Genomic DNA, 6940 nt, shown 5'->3' on the forward strand with positions numbered 1-6940 from the left:
TGGAGAGCAAATGTTTTGAGAATGATGAGGACAATGAATGTACAAATGTGCTTTACACGATTGATGTATGTATGGATTGTGATAAGAGTTGTATGAGTCCCTAATAAAATTATTTATTTTTATTTTTTTATTTTTTCTTTTTTTTCCTAATAAAATTATTTTAAAAAAATTTTTAATGTTAAATTATTGATAACATTGTGAAGAATGGGAATTTCAGTACACTTAATTGTACCCATGGGGAATCCATACACACACCAAGAGGCAGTCATTTGATAAGAACAGAGAAAGGGAAACCGATCACAATGATCAACATATAACCACTGCACCCCCCACACCAGGGTGACAAACAATAGAAACATGGGTGAAGGGAGACAGAAGATGGTGTAAGATATGACAATAATAATAATTTATTATTTATCAAGGGTTCACGACAGTGGGGAAGGGAGGGAAATAAAAGAGGAGCTGATACTTAAAGAAGGCTCAAGTAGAAAGAAAATGTTTTTAAAAGGATGATGGCAACATAACAATGGATGTATGGATTGTTATAAGAACTGTAAGAGTCTCCAATAAAATTATTTATTAAAGTAAAAATTAAAAAGAACAGACAGATGCTTAATTGTTTAAAATTAGAAAAAGTGTGTTAGGGTTATATCCTTTCACCATACATATTTAGATTGCATTCTAAGTAAATAATCCAAGAAGTTGGAATCCAAATTTTCAAGTTGGACTATATAAAGAAAAACATATCATCAGAATTAGATGTAAACTTATTAGCAACATGTGATATATGCAGAAGACATACCTCACTTGCTGGAAACAATATTTAAAACACTGATGGAGATCAAAGAGTACAGCCTTCAGTATGGATTATACATCAGTATAAAAATAACAGAAATCCTCACAACTGTACCAACAACCAAAACCATGATAAAGAAAAGATTAAAGTGGTGATGGATTAAGATCCACAGTCACAGCTCCTGGAAATAGCAGCCAAGAAATCAAATGAGATTTCATTGGGCAAATCTGCTGAAAACCACATCTTTAAAGTGTTAAGAGCAAAGATATCACTTTGAGAGCTAAGGTGTGCCTGGCCCAAACCTTAATATTTTCAATGATCTGATATGCATGTGAAAGCCAGACAATGAATAAGGAAGCCCAGAGAAGAACTGATCCCTTTAAGTTGTGATGTTGACAAAGAATATTGACTATTCCATAGAGTGTCAGAAGAATGAACAAAACCGGTTTTGTCTGAACAAAGTAGTCAGAATACTTCTTAGAATTCTCAACAAATGAAGATGTGGAGGCTTTGTCTCAGGTAGTTTGCACATGCTATCGGGAGGTACCAATCTCTAGCAAAGGATATCTTGCTTGGTAAAGTAGAAAGCCAGCAACAAAGAAGACCCTCAACGAAATGAACTAACACAGTAGCTGCAAAAATGGCCTTAACCATGTCAACAATTGTGAGGATGGTGAAGGACTAGGCAGTATTTTTGTTTTGTTGTACATACTGTCTCTTTGATTTGGAACCTGCTTGATGGTACTTAACAACAATAACAAGTACTTAGTGTTCCAAAGGGCAAGAGGTTGTGAGATTCCTTGTGGAATAACACGTTAAATATGTTAATGAATTTACAGTATATATTAAATTGTCTTAACACAGAAACACAAAGTTATATTATTGTAAGGTCAAACAAAGTTATATTACTGATCAGTTGACAAAAATGTAAGCAGAGTGTGATAACTAAGGTTTTGTGTCCACTCGACTGAGTCAGAATTCTCAGTGGTTTGGTATTAAGTTATAGTAACCTTCCCTGATGGATTCTCCTTGGGGGTGTGGCCTGCTTCTAATATAAATGCTTCCTGTGGAAAAACTTGGTTGGTTGCTTTTTTATTGGATCCAGATCCTGCTTCTTGGTCATCATCTGACCTCCAGTTCTTTGGACTTGAGGGACCAGCCTGCTATAATGCCTGGTGATTCTCGGAATTCTTAACAGCCAGACATTTTACTTGCTAACTTTTGATACATTCAACTCTGCAGTCAGAAGCCTGCTGTCTCACCTACTGATCAGCTCCTGTAGCTATGTGAGTCAGACATCTCCAGCCTGACACCTGACCCACGGATTTTGCACTTGCCTGCCTCTGTAACTGCATGAATCATTTTCTTGATACAAACCTCTCTATGTGCATCTATAAGCTTCACTGTTTTTTCCCCTCTAAAAACCTAGCTTAAGACACACAGAAAGTCCCAGAAACCTACCCCAGTGTTTTTCCTAGAAGCAATGGCTTAGTATTTGCTAATTCAGTGTGTGGTGACTTTATAGAACATGACTCTCACAAATAAGGATATTTTCTGCATGTATACAGATTCACATAATGATGTACACACACTCACATGCATCCACATCCATATTTGGTTTGATATCTATCTAGAGAAAACGATGAGTTTACCTTGATAACTCCAATTCTAAGTCCAGAACCATAGAGTTCAATCTAATTTCCACCCTTTCCATATCTGTAGCTCCCTTTCCCTATAGTGAGAAACTTGGCTACCAATAGCCTCAATATCTTTACTTCTTTAAGAAATCATCCTTGTATCTAATCACCCTCCTATTGTCACTGGTCTCTTACTCATGTTTTCCCACCCTGCTGTCTTCATTCCGCTTGAGCTGACACTCTGCATTATTATCTCACATGGTTGCCTTCCTCATACCGGTCATGCTCCAACTCCTTTCATCAGACTGCTCCTCTACAACCTGGGAGCAGGTCCCCAGTTTGCTTACCACCACCTCATAGTTGTTAGACATAGCTATTCATACAGAAGACAAGCAGAGAACCAGATGTTCTCTCAATGATAGTTATGAATTTTCTTTCTGAGATATGTTAATTATGGCATTTACTACTTTGTATATTGCATTTAAAGACTAGACTGTGATTAGTCATAACTGGAAACCGTGATCAAATTAATGATCAAGAGTTTGTTTATTCTAGGCACTTGATAACCAGCATGTAAAAGATGAAAGAATATAATTTTGGGAGTGAGATACACATGGTTTGTAATTTTGGTAGCTAATTTACATGCTGTGCAATTTTGTGCAAGTTATTTAACCTTTTTGAGGGAGAGTAAGACATAGGTTGTAGTAAATTAGTTAATACAAGTAAACTTTGTACAAAGAGTTACAGTTACTCTGGACAGGAAAGCTACCAGGCTTGTCTTTAAAACTCTCTTATTCCAGGTACTGTATCACACATTTCATGTGATGTTCATATCATATTTCAAAGAGAAAATGGAGGCCGGGGGCTTTCAGACAGGGACTCTTAAATTCCTGCTCTTTCCTCCCCTAACACCATTTAAAATCTTTGCTGCATGCAGCTGCACCTGTGTCCTTTCTCCCAGGCCCAATAATAAAAGATCCCCTCTAAGACTAACCTCTCTCTCTGTCTCAACATCAAACTTGACAACATCAAATGCCCCCTCTTTTGGTACCATTCATTCATTCATTCATTCATTCAACAAGTAATTATTGAATACCCACTGTGGGAAACAGAAAGATTTCTCCCAGGTCATCTCTCCCAAATATATGTTAGACTTAGGACACTGCTTGCAGCTAATGATAAATGATTGTCAAGTTACCTCCTTGAAGGCAGTCAGTTACCAGACTACAAGTAGGCCCCGCTCCCTGCTGTTATGAACAATGGGCTACTTCTCCCTAAAGGCAAACCTGCTCAGTGACATCCAAAGTTAGGCTGCCATCCTGAATCTAGGATCCCCCCCGCTTCTTGTCACATGTATACCCCCATTCCCTCCTCTTCCTATTGCGTGTATATCCCTTGATTGTCCCCCTCTCATTGCTGTATAACCTATAGTGCAACCCCTACCTGCGACGTATATCTTTACCTGTAATTAGTGGGTTTGCACTCCCCCCAAAGGGATATAGGCCAGGGTTAGCAATAAAGAGCTTTCATGGGCACCCCTCTTGGCCTCTTGTCAGTTCCCCTTTCCTCTCCCGTCCTCGCTCCCTCCCGTGTTCACTTTCCCTTTGTTCTCCTTCCCCTCCCCCTCTCTCTACATGGACCACCAAGCAGGGCTGAGGTGAGCATGGTACCATGAAATGTGTCTGACTCCATTATTTCAATCTCTCTTCTATCTCTCATGCTCCGTATGACTTTAATATAATATTTATATATCTCAACCATACAATTGTACCTATCAAACCGGAGATGAGTTGTGGGGTGGCCCCTCCAACCACAACCCACCATATACCAGTCACTGTTTTTGATTCTGAGTATATGGAGAAGTATAAGAAAGACAGAGTTCCAACTCTTACAGCAGAGATAGGTATGTAGACAATAAACTAATAAACAAAGAAATAATATAGTTTTAGGCAGTGGGTACTATTTTAGATAGAATTCTCAAAGAAGGCCCCTCTTTTTTTTATTAAATAGTTTTATTGGGAGCTCATACAACTCATCACAATCCATACATTCATCAATTGTATCAAGCACATTTGTACATTCGTTGCCCTCATCAGAAGGCCTCTCTTAATGGGTGACATTTAAGCTGAACTACGACTAATGAGAAGGACTCATTAAGAAAATCAAGAAAAGAAAGATTAAGAAAAGTCTGAGGGAAGAACAGTCCAGGCAGAGGAGCAGAAGTCATGGGACAAAGGCAGACCACCTAAGTGTGTGAAGGACATTAGGAAAGGCCCCGTTCTGGAGTAAAGTGTAGAACGGTAGATGAGGTTGTAACTGTAGACAGACAAATCACTGAACCTTATTAGCCATAGCAAGCAAATATATTTTATTACAAGTGTGAAAAGAAAGACAGGGAGTGATATGACCTAATTTATAATTTTAGAAATCATTTTGTGTTTCTACACTTTCTTACTCAAGCAAGGGTCTCTAAATTTGTGTCTTCAGAGCTGAGATGAAGAGCACTTAGTTGGATTTGAGATAAAATAAGCTTTCATTTGACATTAAGTATTTTTCAGAGTCACTCAAATTTATTTTGAAGTTTGAATACCAAATTGTTATTGTTAGCTACTACTGAGTCAGCTGCTGACTCATGGCTACAGAGTAGAGCTGTTCCATGGACAGTTCTTGACTGTAATCTTGAAAGACAAAACAAAACAAAATTTTATGTTGTGAATTAGGTGGTGGTTTCTATATCAGATCAAAATTTTGTTTTCTATTTTAACAAATTATCAAGTCTATCAATAACTTGCTCTACTGACCCCCTTTTCCCCGGCTCTCTTTGGTTGGATATGCTGCTCTCAAGGTCAGCAGTCTGAAGCCACCAGTCACAGCTCCAGAGAAAGATGAAGCGTTCTACTTCTGTAAAGTTGTAGTCTCAGAAACCCAGAGGAGCATCTCTACTCTGTCCTCTCATTTGATGGCAGTGAATGTTGAATTATTGTCACCTTCACCAAATTAGCTCCTGTCTACCTTATTATTTTCTCCTTCCTCTCTTCCACTCCCAGTCATTGTTATTGCTGTTGATAGGTGCCATCGAGTTGGTTCCAACCCAGAGACCCTATGCACAAGGGAATGAAATACTGCCCGGACCTCTGCCATCTTCACAATTGTTCTCATGCTTGAGTCCATTGATGCAGCCACTGTGTCAAGCCATCTTGTTGTGGGCCTTCCTCTTTTTCACTAGTCCTGTACTTTACTGAATGATGTCCTTTTCCAGGGATTGCTTTATACTGTCAACATGTCCAAAGAATGTAAGACAAAGCCTTGCCATCCTTGCCTCTAGGAGTACACTGGCTGTACTTCTTCCAAAATAGACTTGTTTGTCCTTTTGGCAGTCCATGGTACTTTCAATATTCCAGCATCGCAGTTCAAATGCATTAACTCTTCTTTGGTATTCCTTATTTAGTGTTCAACTTTTACATGTATATGGAGCCATTGAAACTACCATAGCTTGAGTCAGGCACACTCAAAGTAACATTCTTGCTTTTCAAAACTCTAAAGATGTCTTTTGCACCCCTACACAAACAAAAAGCAAACTCCCCATCGAGTTGATGTGGATTCGTAGTGATCATATAGGACAGGATAAAACTGGCTTTTATGAAAAAATTCACTGTGACCAGAGAGAATCTTCCCAGGTGATGCCACTGGGTGCACTATCTCAGAGTGAGTTGCTCCATGCTCGCCTAGCGGACGGGTGGATGCATACTACGAAAGCTCTGCTCCGCCCAGCACAATTCTGTTTTTTGGGGGCTTACTCCCTTGTATTTATAGATTGCTTTGGGTCATATTGACATTTTCACAATGTTAAGTCTTCCTAACCATGAACATGGAATATTCTTCCATTTACATAGGTCTCTCTCTCTCTCTCTCTTTTTGTAGTATTTTATACTTTTCTTTGTATTCGTCTTTTGTTTTTCTGGTTAGGTTTATTCCTAGGTATTTCATTTTGTGTGTGGCTACTGTAAATGTCATTATTTTCTTGATTTCTTTTTCAGAGCTCTCTTTGTTACTACAGAGGAATCCAAGTGATTTTTGTATGTTAATCTTGTAGCCTGCCACATTACCAAGTCTTTTAATTATTTTCAACCATTTTCTTGTTGAGTCTGGGTTTTTCTACAAAACAACCACAAACACTTCATGTATTTGCATGTCATTCTTGTGCAGGGACCATGCTTCTCTATATTGTTCCCATTTTAGTATAGGTGCTACTGAAGTAGGCACTTGTTTGTAATCTTTATGGGAGCAAATTGCCTGGCCTTTTTTCTGTGGTACTGCTGAACCACCAACCTTTAGACCAGTAGCTAAATGCCAACTACTTGTACTACCTGGATTCCTAAATTCTTTCTAAAGGAGTATGCCTTGTAAGCAGAAATGTGAGGAGCCCTGATGGAATAGTGAGTTAAATGTTGGGATTGCTAACCAGAACTCATCATTTCAAACTCACCAGCGGCTCTGAGGGGGAAAG

The 6940-nt window shown here is 38.7% G+C and overlaps 1 non-coding gene across 1 annotated transcript; it reads right to left on the reverse strand.

The window, feature by feature from the left end:
• Positions 1-6594: 6594 nt before the first annotated feature.
• On the reverse strand, positions 6595-6696 carry LOC115870204. The gene has a single exon (XR_004046576.1). It is a non-coding gene; the product is annotated as a U6 spliceosomal RNA (small nuclear RNA).
• Between the last annotated feature and the right edge of the window lie 244 nt (positions 6697-6940).

This window comes from Echinops telfairi, unplaced genomic scaffold, assembly GCF_000313985.2.
Source record: "Echinops telfairi isolate 266 unplaced genomic scaffold, ASM31398v2 ScPeMD7_443;HRSCAF=831, whole genome shotgun sequence".
Taxonomy (NCBI): Eukaryota; Metazoa; Chordata; class Mammalia; order Afrosoricida; family Tenrecidae; genus Echinops; species Echinops telfairi.